We start from the raw sequence: 16,508 nt of genomic DNA, 5'->3' as shown, positions 1-16,508 counted from the left end.
GGCATGGAGATGTACTAGGAGGGGAGCGCTTGGCCCCACTTACTCACCCTGGGCCCTTGCAGCTCTTGCTATTGCGCACTGGGGGCTCGGCAGGGTTTATTTGCCTATTCCCGCCCCTTCTCTAAGGTGGTTGGGGAAAGTGTCTAGCTTCGGACAACGATTGGCTGATCATCTTGTCGCTCGGGCCCCGGAGCGGACGTTTCCCGCTGCGGCTGGGCTCGGGCTTCGGCTCTGCTCCCGCGGCTCCTGCGGCTCCGACTCGGGCTCTGGCCGGGCTCCGGCCATCCCTGGCGGCAGGCGCTGCCGCGGCTAACCCGCTGCTCCCGGCGCGGCCATGAGGAGGCGGCGGCCGCCGCTGCGGCCTGTGTCAAGGTGACCGGCCGGGACTGTGGCGGCCCCGACCACGACGGCGGCCCCGACACTGACAGCGGCCCCGGGCCCAGGGCGGGAGAGCAGGGAGGTGAGACTCGGTCCGGGCCCAAGCCGGGGCGGGGCAGGGTGGGGCCGGGCCCGGGCCCCAGCGGCGCAGGGGGCGGGGCCCGCCACTGAGCGAGGCCGGACCGCAGGTGCAGGGGGCGGGGCGGCTGGGGGAGCGCAGGCTGCTCTGCACGCGCAACGGGGGTGCCCTGGAGGTGCAGGGGGTGGGGGGATCTCAGAGAGAGCAGGCGGGCCCTCCAGGTGTAAGGACCAGGAGGAGAATAGGAGCAGGCGGGCCCTACAGGTGTAAGGACCAGGATGGGAACAGGAGCAGGAGGGCCCTACAGGTGTAAGGACCAGGATGGGAACAGGAGCAGGAGGGCCCTACAGGTGTAAGGACCAGGAGGAGACTAGGAGCAGGAGGGCCCTACAGTTGTAAGGACCAGGATGGGAACAGGAGCAGGCGGGCCCTACAGGTGTAAGGACCAGGATGGGAACAGGAGCAGGAGGGCCCTACAGGTGTAAGGACCAGGATGGGAACAGGAGCAGGCGGGCCCTACAGGTGTAAGGACCAGGATGGGAACAGGAGCAGGAGGGCCCTACAGGTGTAAGGACCAGGATGGGAACAGGAGCAGGAGGGCCCTACAGGTGTAAGGACCAGGATGGGAACAGGAGCAGGTGGGCCCTACAGGTGTAAGGACCAGGATGGGAACAGGAGCAGGAGGGCCCTACAGGTGTAAGGACCAGGAGGAGACTAGGAGCAGGAGGGCCCTACAGGTGTAAGGACCAGGAGGAGACTAGGAGCAGGAGGGCCCTACAGGTGTAAGGACCAGGAGGAGACTAGGAGCAGGAGGGCCCTACAGGTGTAAGGACCAGGATGGGAACAGGAGCAGGAGGGCCCTACAGGTGTAAGGACCAGGATGGGAACAGGAGCAGGAGGGCCCTACAGGTGTAAGGACCAGGATGGGAACAGGAGCAGGCGGGCCCTACAGGTATAAGGACCAGACCAGGAGGAGACTAGGAGCAGGAGGGCCCTACAGTTGTAAGGACCAGGATGGGAACAGGAGCAGGCGGGCCCTACAGGTGTAAGGACCAGGATGGGAACAGGAGCAGGCAGGCCCTACAGGTGTAAGGACCAGGATGGGAACAGGAGCAGGCGGGCCCTACAGGTGTAAGGACCAGGATGGGAACAGGATCAGGCGAGCCGTACAGTTGTAAGGACCAGGATGGGAACAGGAGCAGGCGGGCCCTACAGGTGTAAGGACCAGGATGGGAACAGGAGCAGGAGGGCCCTACAGGTGTAAGGACCAGGATGGGAACAGGAGCAGGAGGGCCCTACAGGTGTAAGGACCAGGAGGAGACTAGGAGCAGGAGGGCCCTACAGTTGTAAGGACCAGGATGGGAACAGGAGCAGGCGGGCCCTACAGGTGTAAGGACCAGGATGGGAACAGGAGCAGGCAGGCCCTACAGGTGTAAGGACCAGGATGGGAACAGGAGCAGGCAGGCCCTACAGGTGTAAGGACCAGGAGGAGACTAGGAGCAGGAGGGCCCTACAGGTGTAAGGACCAGGATGGGAACAGGAGCAGGAGGGCCCTACAGGTGTAAGGACCAGGATGGGAACAGGAGCAGGAGGGCCCTACAGGTGTAAGGACCAGGATGGGAACAGGAGCAGGTGGGCCCTACAGGTGTAAGGACCAGGATGGGAACAGGAGCAGGAGGGCCCTACAGGTGTAAGGACCAGGAGGAGAATAGGAGCAGGAGGGCCCTACAGGTGTAAGGACCAGGAGGAGACTAGGAGCAGGAGGGCCCTACAGTTGTAAGGACCAGGATGGGAACAGGAGCAGGCGGGCCCTACAGGTGTAAGGACCAGGATGGGAACAGGAGCAGGCGGGCCCTACAGGTGTAAGGACCAGGATGAGAATAGGAGCAGGAGGGCCCTACAGGTGTAAGGACCAGGAGGAGACTAGGAGCAGGAGGGCCCTACAGTTGTAAGGACCAGGATGGGAACAGGAGCAGGCAGGCCCTACAGGTGTAAGGACCAGGATGGGAACAGGAGCAGGCAGGCCCTACAGGTGTAAGGACCAGGATGGGAACAGGAGCAGGCGGGCCCTCCAGGTGTAAGGACCAGGATGGGAACAGGAGCAGGAGGGCCCTACAGGTGTAAGGACCAGGATGGGAACAGGAGCAGGCGGGCCCTCCAGGTGTAAGGACCAGGATGAGAATAGGAGCAGGAGGGCCCTACAGGTGTAAGGACCAGGAGGAGACTAGGAGCAGGAGAGCCCTACAGTTGTAAGGACCAGGATGGGAACAGGAGCAGGCGGGCCCTACAGGTGTAAGGACCAGGATGGGAACAGGAGCAGGAGCGCCCTACAGGTGTAAGGACCAGGATGGGAACAGGAGCAGGCGGGCCCTCCAGGTGTAAGGACCAGGATAAGAATAGGAGCAGGAGGGCCCTAAAGGTCTAAGGACCAGGATGAGATTAGGAGCAGGCGGGCCCTACAGTTGTAAGGACCAGGATGGGAACAGGAGCAGGCAGGCCCTACAGGTGTAAGGACCAGGATGGGAACAGGAGCAGGCGGGCCCTACAGGTGTAAGGACCAGGATGGGAACAGGAGCAGGCGGGCCCTCCAGGTGTAAGGACCAGGATAAGAATAGGGGCAGGAGGGCCCTAAAGGTGTAAGGACCAGGATGAGATTAGGAGCAGGCGGGCCCTACAGGTGTAAGGACCAGGATGGGAACAGGATCAGGCAAGCCGTACAGTTGTAAGGACCAGGATGGGAACAGGAGCAGGCGGGCCCTACAGGTGTAAGGACCAGGATGGGAACAGGAGCAGGCGGGCCCTACAGGTGTAAGGACCAGGATGGGAACAGGAGCAGGCGGGCCCTAGAGGTGTAACGACCAGGATGGGAATAGGATCAGGAGGGCCCTACAGGTGTAAGGACCAGGAGGAGAATAGGATCAGGCGGCCACTACAGGTGTAAGGACCAGGATGGGAATAGGAGCAGGCGGGCCCTACAGGTATAAGGACCAGGATGAGAATAGGAGCAGGAGGGCCCTACAGGTGTAAGGACCAGGATGGGAACAGGAGAACGAGGGCCCTACAGGTGTAAGGAACAGGATGTGAATAGGAGCAGGAGGGCCCTATAGGTGTAAGGACCAGGATGAGTAGGAGAAGGCGTGCCCTACAGGTGTAAGGACCAGGATGGGAACAGGAGCAGGAGGGCCCTACAGGTGTAAGGACCAGGATGGGAACAGGAGCAGGCGGGCCCTACAGGTGTAAGGACCAGGATGGGAACAGGATCAGGCGAGCCGTACAGTTGTAAGGACCAGGATGGGAACAGGAGCAGGCGGGCCCTACAGGTGTAAGGAGCAGGATGGGAACAGGAGCAGGCGGGCCCTACAGGTGTAAGGACCAGGATGAGAATAGGAGCAGGAGGGCCCTACAGGTGTAAGGACCAGGAGGAGACTAGGAGCAGCAGGGCCCTGCAGGTGTAAGGACCAGGCTGAGAATAGGAGCAGGCGGGCCCTACAGGTGTAATGGGCAGGGTGGTAATAGGAGCAGGAGGGTCCTACAGGTGTAATGACCAGGATGGAAATAAGAGCAAACAGGCCCTTCAGGTGTATGGACCAGTATGGGAATAGGAGCAGGAGGGTCCTCCAGGTGTAAGTTCCAGGATGGAAATAGGATCAGGAGGGACCTGCAGGTGTAAGGGGCACATTGGGAATATGAGCAGGAGGGACCTGCAGGTGTAAGGGGCAGGGTAGCTGTAGGAATGGGAGGGACTTACAGGTGTACTGGGCACTGTAGCTAGAGGTACCAGACACTAAATGTGCAGGGGTTGGTGCCTGTTCTAACGGGAGGCCCTATGGGTATGGGCTAGGAAGAGAGGGGTGCTACAGGTGAGGGAGAGGAGTAGCTAGAAGTGCAGACAGCCCCCAACAGGAGAAGGGGGCAGGCTGCCTAAAGGTGTAGAGGGCCTGCAAGGGCTAAAGTGAGGATAAGAGAACCTTATAGTAGAGGAGGTAAAGAGTGGACATGTGGATGAAAGGAGGGGCTATCCAACTTATACAGATGAAGTTGTGAGGGCAAAGCGTGGAAAAGGAATGATCTCCTATGGGTCTAGGGGATGGAGAGGGAAGCACCTCAAAGAGACCCATATTTTCTATGGGACAGTCTTGGGGTTCAGGCTCTGAGAACCAGGAGATATAGGATTCCAATTAGGTTTTAATATAGCAGAAAGATTACTAGATTTAACATTAGTATTTGGATTCTGTTACTTATTATCTGGGAACCCTGGACAAGTTACTCAACTTTTTTGGAACCCTTTCTCATGTGTAAAAAGGAGGAGTTGACTAGATTTCTAAGGTTGCTTCCATTTCTAAGTATTATAGTCATAGAGACATAACAAAGGTAAGCTCAGCTGGTATGTTCAGAAGACAGAGGAAGCATCTGTAGGGTCAGGGTATAGGACTTAGAAAGAAAGGACCAACAAGTGGTGGGTGGATGTCCATGCAGGGGTAGTTCTAGTGCAAAGCATCAGAAATATCACTGATCGTTCTTGTATCTTTATGCCCTACCTTTTTTAGAATGTCATTTGTGAATTGCTTCTTGAGCACTTCTTCAAGGGAACCAGACTTTGGTTCTCAGGTATTAATACTCTTATAAGGCTGTCCTTTAGTATTCTAGGTACCCTTGGCTTCTGGTTGAGGTAGTATAGCTTTTTGCTACAATTTTTACCAGTTACTATCTAGGGTAGCCTGTATTTGGAAAGATGGATTCCATGTAAATGGAAAGTAGCTCCTGTTTGCGACTCTTTCCTCTTTATTGACTACTGCCTGAATAGTTAAGAGCCTAATCAAGGGAAGGAGTTGAACACCTGAAGAGACAGCAAAAAGTAGGGAGATTTAATTTTTCATCTGTAAGTGAGGTCATCACACTAGTTGAAAGCTAAGGTTCCTTATGACACTAAAGTACATAAATGTTGGCTTTTGAACAGAGCAATTGTTACACGAGAGAAGTATTTGTGCATTTGAGGAGTAACTACACTGAGCAGAGTAAACTGGTTTGATGTTTTCTCACACCAGGTATTTATTACAAACTAACTGCTGATATCCTTTCTTAATCTAAAAAGACAGAAGTAATAGTCTGAGAGTAAAGAAAGCACCCGCCTGGGCATTAGGAAACTTGTAGTCTAATTCTAGCTTCCCTGTCCTCTCATATGCCTGTGTGACCTTGGGAAGTACCTTCCTTTTGGAGTTTTCATATTAAAAGAAGCTAGATGTTTGATCCTTTCAGTTGTTAAATGATATATTTTGGCTATGTTTTTCTAAGGTTGCTTGGATTGACTCTGATTTTGTGACCAGTATAATAAAGATATTCTGGAGATGTAAGACTTCATTCACCTAATGATGCACTCCTACAGATAATGGTCCTAGGAATACAAGGGAAGATGACACACACAGAAAGCCTTCTCAAGGGCCATTTTAGGCTATCCTACTTTGCCATGAAAAGGATTCACTTAGTTCCCTTGCTATTCTTTTTAGCACTGTCAGCTATGGTGTGAGGGCTAGTTGAGGAATATCAGTATTGGGATTCTGGGTCTCCCTTTTATCTGTCTACTGACTGCAGGTGACACAGAGTTGGAGAGAACTTGGTGTCCTAAATAAGCTAACACAAATAACCTAAATAACTTTCCTATTCCCAAAGTTCTCCTGCTGATGTGTATTCCCAAAGGTCAACTGCTATGATAGTGGTAAACAGTATTTGATTGTTTATCTATCTACCCAGGAACTGTCATAGAATTTCAGGTCAATTTGCATCTGACAATACTAGATCTCCAGGCATTTTAATTATTCATGTGATGGTAAATCTCAGTGACTATATCATTTTTGAGGAGTTTTATGATATCTCTGATAATGCTTATGATGGTGATGATAATGTTGAGAGAATCAGCCTGGTTATCAGAATAACCAGGAGCACCTACATAAGTACACAGGTCAACCTGGATTGGGATCAGGAGCTAGTTGAAACTGGAAAGACTTTAGAAACTTTATCTAGGTGACAGGGAATTTCATCTATTCAAAACTGGTTTTGATACCTGGAAGGACTATTAACAACTAATACTAGGAAGTCAAATGTCACTTACTGATTTGTTCTTCCAATAGACCAAAAAAGTTTCTTCTCCTTTTCTTCCTTCCTTCCTTCCTTCCTTCCTTCCTTCCTTCCTTCCTTCCTTCCTTCCTTCTTTCCTTCTTGTAAGAAGCCCAGGGGTAGCTAGGTGACATTTTGGACAGAGCACCAACCCTGGAGTCAGGAGGACCTCAGTTCAAATGTGGCCTCAGACACTTAATTGTCTAGTTATGTGATCTTGGCCATGTCACTTAACCTGCTGCCTTGCCAAAAAAAAGATTCATTACGAGTAAGAAGCCTGCAAAGGTAAGAGGAAGTCATGTAAAGACAGGCCTTAAAAGCCAAACATGATTTAAATTTGTTCCTGGAGGCAATAGGGAGCCCCTGAAGTTTATTGAATAGGGGAATGACCATCAGATTTGAACTTTAATATGATATGGCGGATAGTGCTGGATTGTAGTAATTTGAAGTGGTGAGACTAACTGGCAGACTGTTTCAGTAGTACAGGTTTGAGGTGACAAGGACCTAAACCAGATTTGGGGCAATGTTGGAGAAGAGAAGGGAAGCATAAATAGAATATGTTGCAAAGGTAGCATAGAGATTTGGCAACAGATTGGACAAGGAAGGGGTAAATGCATGAAGAGAAGATGACACCTAGATTGCCAGCCTCAGTGGCTGGGAGAATAATACTGTCCTATCTGTAATAGGGAAGTTAGGAAGAGCAGAGGGTTTTCAATGGAAAGATAATGAGTTCAGTCTTGGACATGTTGAGTTTAAGATGTGTATGGGATATACAATTAGAGATGTCTAATAGGCAATTGGTAACAGGACACTGGAGGTCAGGAGAGGGGTTACACCTGGATAAACATCTGGGAATTTTCTATATAGAGATGATTACTAAATCCATGTAAGCTAATGAGATCAAGAAAAATATAATTCATATTCTTTAGGTAAAATATATATATACACATATTAAGTACAATTATATACAGAGTAATTTGGGAAAACAAAAAATTGAGAAACAAGTTATATATGAGATTGAAAGAAGCCAGAGATTCTTCAAGGTAGAGATCTTGAGGATGTTGTGAAAAAGGGAATGCATCCCAGGGCATGAAATGAAGTGTACATGAAGGAACATAATATTCAATAACCCTGTAAAGGTAGATTGAATCCAGATTTCAAAGGACTTTAAATGGGTCCCTTTCTCAAAAAAGAGGAATTTGTATTCTATGCTAGAAACAATAAAGGAAAAACTACTAGACCTTTTTGATCTGGGGAGAGATTTTGGCAGTTGTGGGGAGAAAGGATTGGACAGAGGAGAGACCAGGTAGGAGACTAATTAAGAGGCTGTTTCAATAATCCAGGCCAGAGGTGATTAGAAACTGAACTACAGTGATTTTGGTATGATTGGAGATAGTAAAAATGATGGGGACTGCTTTAATTCTTATAAAGTTTTTTCTCACAACAATCTGTATCCTGCTCTTCCACAACTTTTAGCTCCTTTAAAAAAACAACTTGAGATTTGTGCCAACAAGCTTTTCTTTTATAATATAAATTCAGTATAAATGCATGGTACAATGAAAAGGGCATGGAATTTGGAGTCTGAGGATATGACTTTGAATTCTAGGTGTACCACTTAGCTGCCTGTCTAACTTTGAGCAAGTCAATTAACCTTTCTGGGTCCTAGTTTGCTATTCAGTAAAATGAGGGGGTGGAGGGTTGGATTCAAGGTTGTCTGCAGCATTTTTTAGTTCTAAATCTATGAGCTTCACTTAGGCAGTAAAAACCTAGCACTCAGTCTTGCTTCATTGTGAATGAATTCAGTCAGATGCTTATTATTTTCCATCCGAGATGATACCCTGAAGTTAATTATACTTTAGATCTAAAAGAACCCTTAAAGATAATAGTCCAAATATGGAGTTTTAAATTTTATAAAGGGTTTCTTTAGAACAGCTGTATTATCATTACCAACCAGGGATTCTGTCTGGGTAGGGAATTCCCTGCAAGTAAATTGCCTCTACCAAAGCATATCAGCAACTATTTGCAACTTATTCCTATAGACTTGTTTGGAGGCATTGAGAGGTTGGTTGAACCAATTTTGTCACAAGCCTGCGAGCATTTTCTTAATCTTATGGAGGAAGAAACTGAGGTCCACAAAGTAACAGTGACTTGATTTAAGGAAGATTTTTTAGTAGTCTGGGGCTCAGCCTAAGAGAAACCTGATGGGACAGAACAAATGAGAAGGGAGATTGGGTGGGGATAGGGGTGGAAGAAGGTGAATAAAGACACATTTATATTTAACCATCACCAAGGTCCTGGACAAAACCAAAATAGGCCTCCTAGAATTCCTTTGAAATTTTTCTTCTACTGCCTTTGGGCCTTAAGTCAGATGCTGGTTCTGAAGTTTTTAAGCTGTTCTGATCTGTTCTTGCCTAGAGTACTGTTTTTTTCCTATTTCATTTAAAAGGTAACTGACATGAGACTATGTTGAAATGTAATTGAATCTGGAAAACATTTATTGACCTTATTGTATATAGAGTAGATGTCAAACAAATACAAATGAATGCCACTAAAGCATACATGAGGCTGCATATTGACCTAGAAAATAATATATTAATATTATCTATGTTTTCTTGTAGCTTTATTTTGTTAAATATTTCCAATTTCATTTTTTATTATTTTCTTTATTTTCTTTTTATTAATTTATTTTCTTTTTAAAATTCATTCCCAGTTACATTTTAATTTGGTTATGACAGCCTTTCTGCCTATGGGTTGAATCTTTGATATCTCTACTGTAGAGGATTGTTTTAGATACTGGGGCCAGATATAAAGTTTAGATAAGATATGGTTTTTATCATCATGACCTCAAATATATATCTAGTATATGATGAGACATACTTGAGTATTTTATGGTTGCTCAACAAGAAATAAATGTGTTCATTCTGTAGCCAAAACCAGAGAGTCCTTGTGGGGTGGAAAGAAAGGTCAGGAGCCAACTGGACTGGATCAAGAATGGGATAATGGCAAGGATATTATACTGCTTATATTATCTTATTATATAATAAATAATAATTATAATTATAAGGCATATTATAACATATATTGTAGTTGTGTTTTGAAAATGATGAAATTCAGAGCTGGAGGATGAAATTATTTTCCTAAGGTCCTACAGTTAATAAATGGCAGTTCTAAGCTTCAAGTTGAGACCTCCTGCCCCCTCTTCTTTGTGAATTCATTTTTGATCAGAATGTTTATAGTCATCCTTCTTTATTTAACACAGTCATTCAGAGTTCTTTTTATAATAGTTAATGTCACATTACAATACTTCTTTGGAAGAGTCTGCATTGAAGGTATGGTTTGTATATCATAGGCCTTTCCATTTAAACATTACAAATTTTAATATATTTTCCTTTTGTTCTCCTGACTGTAAAATGCAATATATATATATATACATATATATGTATATGTATATGTATATGTATATATATATATATATATATATATATATATATATATATATATATATGGATTGGATCTATGATTTCATTGGCATTGTTGCAGTTGTTGAGTCATTCAGTCATGTTCAACTTTTCATGACCCCATATGAGTATTTGTGTTTTGTTTTGTTTTTTGGCAAAGATAGTGGAGTCTTTTTCCCATTTCCTTCTCCTGTGAGTTAAGGCAAACAGAGGTTAAGTGATTTGCTCAGGGTCGCACAGCTAGTAAATGTCTGAGTCTGGCTTTGAACTCAGCTTCTCCTGCCTTCAGGTCCAGTGCTCTATCCACTAAGCCATCTAGTTGGTATAAGACGTATAAAGCTTCTCCATTGGCATAGCTTTTGAGACCCCCAGAATCAAAACTATACTATTATGAGGCATCAGAAGAGGACTTGGTAGAAGAGAGGATTCACATAAGATATCTTGTTCATCCTGTACTCAATTAAAGAATACCAATTTTCCTAGCATCTATGAAAAGTCATGATCTTGCCTCCATTTGAAGATATATATATATATATATATATATATATATATATATATCTATCTATATCTTTCCTTTTTTTAGACTATTTGATTATGAACAGTTTAAGGAATGTTTTCCATATATCAAGCTAAAATCTGCCTCTCTACTACTTTCATCTAGTGGTCCAATTTTACCTTTTCACTTTGTGCAAAAAAGTGTAATCCCTTTTCCAGTTGAAGCTTTTCAAATATTTGAAAACAATTATCATGAGTCCCTAAGGCCTTAACATATACAAGCAAATATACCAATGATTTGAACTGATTTTAATATAGTATCCTGAGCCTGCTTGCCCTCATTCAGACTTGAATTTTTTTTCAGTGTATTTTGTAAAATGTGACATACAATATTTATTTTAGTCCTACAGATGCTGTCTAATGAGGGAAGAGCACAAATATTTTCTTTCTCTTGATGTTATTTTGCCTTTGTTAATATAATCTAAGATTACTATATGGTTTTTTGGCTGTTGTTTTTCACTCACTGTAGTCGTATCTCACCCATCCTATACATGTTCAGGTGGTTTTTAAAAAAGTTCAAGTGTATACTAAATTTGAACTTATTAGCTTTGACTTATTGTTCGAGTATATCTTGGTTTCTAATTCTACCCTCCAATATATTAACTGGATCAATTGGCTTTGCTGTCATTTGCAAATATAAACAAGGCTGTGGTTAGAGACTAACTAAATAGTTAACTTATGATAATGTGAATTGTCATGTGAATTAATGTAGTATATGTATACTCCTTCCACAAGTATAGACCACAAATTATCTATGTTACTTTATAGTTTACTAATCCTTTTCGTTCCCCTTCCATGGTTGGGTCTCCTTAACTTATCCAGGTTAGACATATAGGGGTCACTCATGGGCTTGGTCTCACTTCAGTTAACATGAGAATTCTGATCTTCCTTTCTCATCCAGACTTGTTCACCAGTTTTTATGCAACCTTATGTTGGATCCCCCTCTCCACTCACATTCCCAAGATCTCATCCCAATGCCAAATTTAATTTGGATAACTGATTAGCTTAGCCCTCTGTTGCTCAGAACTTTTGAACTCAGACAATCCACCAATCTTAGCTTTTCTAGTGGTAAGAATTATAGGTATGTGCCACCATGTTCAACTGTGTAATCCTTTTTTTTTACATTTTTCTCACAAACCCTCTATGGAAGATCCACCCAACATACAAGATGACTTTCTCTGACTCTTTTAATGTCCTGTGGCTACCAGTTTAGCGCTTGAACTCTTTCTTTTTATTTCTCATACTCAGTCCAGTATCACCTCATCTTCTTAGGCAAATTATTATTACTTCAGTCTCAAGAGATTTATGATCTTATAAATTTTACCACAGCTTTTTCATTTGAGATTCTTGTCCAGGTCCCACTATGAATTCCTTACAAAAACCAATTAAATACGATAGGTCTTTCTTCTGAAATTTCTTCTGGAACTGAGGATGCACAGTCCCTGTCTCTTTCCTAACTCTTACTAACAACCAATCCATTTTCTTTTACTAGTATACTTCTCTTTGGTAGCTTATATGCAACCATTACTGTTGCAGATTATTTTTATATGTAACCATTACTGTTGCAGACTATTTTAAATCACTGTGTCTATTCATTGCCCTTTGGATGACCCACAATTTTGATTCCTCAAAGATTGTATTCTATGATTCATTATGACAATCAGAATGTTGATGCTTAAAAAGATGGGTTTTTGTTTCAGGGAGAAGTATGAAGTCATTGAAAATGCTGTACCATTCCCAAATACTGTTTAGCTTGCTTCCTAATTTCTAGGTACAGTTTAGTGCCTACCCATAGTGTCTATATATATATATATATGTATATATATGCTAATGATCAAACACTATGGACTATCTATCCAACTGTGTATCATAGTCTGGTCAGTTGACAGTCTTTATCCTGTGTGGATTTTTAAGTTGAACTCTTGGGTTGATTGTGGACTTCATATGGTGTTTTGTGCAATCAGTACAATGTAAACTCTAAAAAGGAGCTTCTGGAAGACCTCACTGCCCATAGGGAATCCTCTTCCATTTGGACACTGGGCTGAACATCTTCCATGGCAGGGATAAACACCTTTAGGAAGCATGTGACCTATTAAGATCCAATCATAAAGCAATCAGAGGATTGTGAAATGAGGTTATCTCTATTGAGGAATCTTTTATGATAGTAATATAAAGTGGGCAACACCTTTTTGGAGGATAACCAAATTGAGTATTTTCTTATGATCAGCAAAAAACAAATCCACCCAGATCTTGTGATTTAATGTTGCTTACAAAAACCTGCTTATTTTCTTTTTGTATTTTCATAAAAGATGCCCTAGATAAATGTATAAATTATTCCAAAAAGATATAATAGAGAAGAAAAAGTGGGCATATGGGTTGTTAGTTGTTGCTATTTTCTCAATATGGCTTTTTCAGCAGCAATATCTGTGATTTTAAAAAATTCAATATCTTTCCTTCTTTCATATATCAGTCATACACAGCTCTGATAATATGTTCTTCCTTCCAAATGAGAATACAGTACCATCAAAATAATTGAAAACATCAGATAATAAAAAGTTATTTCTAAAGAACTTTGAAGTATTATTTCCATATCCCTTCCCTACCCCTTCTATCTCCCTTCCCCCCAACCTCAATCAGATATACTTTCTTTATTTGGCTTTCATAGGTTATGTTTTTAAACCTTGAAGGCATTGTCCCTTTGGAGAGCACAGTATTTTTAGGGGCAGGAGAATGATTAACTATTTCCATGACTTCATATGTCTGTAGCAATTTTCTGAAATTTATTCTATAAAGATGCTAAACTAACTTTGGCAGCTTAATAGTTTAAACTGGGGTTCTCAACCCTTATTCCACATGAGGGATAGGTAGTGGGAGGCAGGTAAAAATATGTAGTTAATGTGAATGCAATTAACAAGTTTCTGCTAAGAGAAATACATTTAGAGTGTACCAATATAAAGTTCCCTCTACCATGGGAAGGTGGACTATATTAATTATGCCCTCCTCATATATCATTAAAGTTGCTTCCAACTCTTACTTACTGTGTTTTAGCTTCTTCTTTCCAAAATTGTTTAGTTGCAGTCTCCCTGGAGTTAAGGAAATGAGATTTTAAAAAATAAATATTTTATTTGTTTTCCAATTATATACAGTAGTAGTTTCTATCTATATTTTTATTTTTTTTTAATTTTTTAGGTTTTTGCAAGGCAAATAGGGTTAAGTGGCTTGCCCAAGGCCACACAGCTAGGTAATTATTAAGTGTCTGAGGTCAGATTTGAACTCAGGTACTCCTGACTCCAGGGCTGCGCCACCTAACTGCCCCCTACCTATCTTTTTTTGTATGGTTTTGAATTTTACAATTTTACCCCACCCTCCTTTTCCCTCCCCTCTACCCCCACAGAAGGCAGTCTGATAATCTTTACATTGTTTTCATGCTATGCATTGATCAAAATTGAATGTGTTGGGAGGGGAAAAAAACATATCCTTGAGGAAGAAATAAAATATTAGAGATAGGAAAATTATGTAGTACACAAGACATAATTACATAAGACATTTTTGGTTTTTGTTTAAACTCCACAGTTCTTTCTTTGGATACAGATGGTATTCTCCATCACAGATACCCTAAATTGCATTGATGGAATGAGCAAGTCCATCATGGTTGATCCATCACCCCCATGTTGGGGTGTATAATGTTCTTCTGGCTCTGTTCTCACTCAGTATCAGTTCATGCAAGTCTTTCCAGGCTTCTCTGCATTCCCATCCCTACTGGTTTCTAATAGAACAATAGTGTTCCATAACGTACATGTATCACAATTTGTTCAGCCATTCCCCAGTTGATGGACATTCACTCAATTTCCAATTCTTTGCCACTACAAACATAGCTGCTAGGAATATTTTTGTACAAGTGATGTTTTTAACCTTTTTTCATGATCTCTTCAGGGTACAGACATAGTAGTGGTATTGCTGGAACAAGGATTATGCACATTTTTATTACCCTTTGGGTATAATTCCAAATTGCTCTCCAGAAAGGTTGGATGAGTTCACAGGTCCAATAACAATGCATTAGTGTCCCAGATTTTCCATATCCCTTCCAACATTGATCATTGTCTTTTTTGGTCATACTGGCCAATCTGAGAGGTGTGAGATGGTACCTCAGAGATGCTTTAATTTGCATTTCTCTAATCAGTAATGATTTAGAGCAATTTTTCATATGACTATAGATAGCTTTGACTTCTTCATCTGTAAATTGCCTTTACATATCCTTTGACCATATGTCAATTGGGGAATGGCTTATTTTTTTTATGAATTTGACTCAGTTCTATATATTTTAGAAACCAGTTCTTAAGGACCTTTCAATTTCAATATTCTTTGTATGAGTAACTCATTTCAGTTCTCTAAGACTCAATTACTCAATTTTTAACATAGGAAATAGTGATCTTTGACCTTTGTACTTCATAGGATTGCTATGAGGAAAGCATTTCATAAACCATATAGTGTTATTGAAATGTGAGAGTATTATTTCTACAGCTAAACAAACTCTTCCCCCCTCTCCATTAAGGCATCTTCTGATGACTTCTTTGTAACTTGTGTGGGGGGGTGACCTTGAGTTTTTATAGTCTGTGTTAGCATAATTTAGTCTCTATCATGTTCTACCAAGATGGCAAAGTATGGGACTGATAATGGACTTTGGCCTCTGAACAACAAACTAGCCTGTTTTGGAGAGGCTTGGCTTGGCACCAGGTTGTCCACAGGGTGATGATTTTTTTTTCCTTAACAATTTTCCAAGACTGTATGCCAGTTTCACTGGGAAGGAGTGCTCCAAACCATGAAACCACAGATCCTTCTAAATATTTAAGAAATAAACTTTTACTTCTTTTGGAAAGTATAGAAAGCTCATATTCCCTTGACCTAATTATTGAATTCAAATGAGAGCAATCATCAATCAAATATGTTATTCTCTTCTTAAGCCTTTTTTTTATTACACAGTTAAGACAATTAATTACTTGGGTATTCAAAACAAAATTAAAATTCCTGTAACCTTAGTGATCAAGAGATTCTTTGAAAATGCTCTTATTAAGGATGAGGAAAGTATAATGAATTTGATTAAATTCTAATTTGGTAGAACCACATTAATTCTCATTTGCTCTTATTTGAGCCTGATAACTAGGTCAAGCGAATCTGAGCTTTCTCTACACTTCTGAATCTATGGAATGATTTTTTTTGTTATTGCCGTAAATAAGTAAGTTGTAAAAAAGAAAAACAAATAGAAAGTACTTGGCAAAGTGCATCAGAACTTGGTTTAAATTCTTATAGTTCCAATTCCTTTTTAGGAGTAACAAATTTAACTGGAAAATACTAGGTTCTTGTTTCTAAGATGCTTTTGTTTTTTCCTCCCAATGCTCATTTTTCCAAAATAGGTCATTGGAGTGCAGTAGTACACATGTCCCCGTAGTTGCCTGCTACTGAGCCATTACTTATTGGCATAATGGGTGGGTATGGAAGTCAGTTTTCATTGGGGAAAGGCTTTTGAAAAATGGATTCATTTCTCTGAGTTTTTGTCTTTGAGATTCAAATGAAGAGGATGAATTTTTAATTGTGAAGAATGTGTAGCCAGTTGAACCTGTGAAATAGCAACATGTAGATATCTTAAGGCATTGGCCTACCATTTCTTAAACCTCACAAATATATTGTTGCATGTGGCAGTTTCCTTATCAGAGTGTTACTACATGCAATTAAAATTCAGAATCATAGGACTGGAAGTCCCTGCAAGGCCATTTAATCTAAGCCATATCTAAACAGAGATCCTCTCTATAACACTTGTTTGAAAGCCACCACCCAACATACTTGAGGTCTTCCTTTGGATCTTTTTATAATTCTAAGGTTGTCTATTTACTATACCTCATTCTTACTATAAGACAAGGCCATTTCCTTTT

General features: G+C 42.5%; 1 protein-coding gene across 3 annotated transcripts in view; it reads left to right on the top strand.

The window, feature by feature from the left end:
• The first annotated feature begins 233 nt into the window (after positions 1-233).
• Positions 234-16,508, top strand: part of RALGPS1 (Ral GEF with PH domain and SH3 binding motif 1) — a 749,724-nt gene continuing 733,449 nt past the window's right edge. For 2 of the 3 annotated variants that reach the window (XM_074211539.1, XM_074211541.1), the window contains exon 1: positions 375-460. The gene's annotated coding sequence lies outside the window, so the exon portion shown is untranslated. The other variant, XM_074211540.1, reaches the window with a different exon arrangement.

The sequence above is a fragment of the Macrotis lagotis genome, chromosome 1 (genome assembly GCF_037893015.1).
Source record: "Macrotis lagotis isolate mMagLag1 chromosome 1, bilby.v1.9.chrom.fasta, whole genome shotgun sequence".
Classification (NCBI taxonomy): domain Eukaryota; kingdom Metazoa; phylum Chordata; class Mammalia; order Peramelemorphia; family Peramelidae; genus Macrotis; species Macrotis lagotis.
Note: the sequence above shows the minus strand (reverse complement) of the source record. Positions and strands in the feature narration are given on the sequence as shown.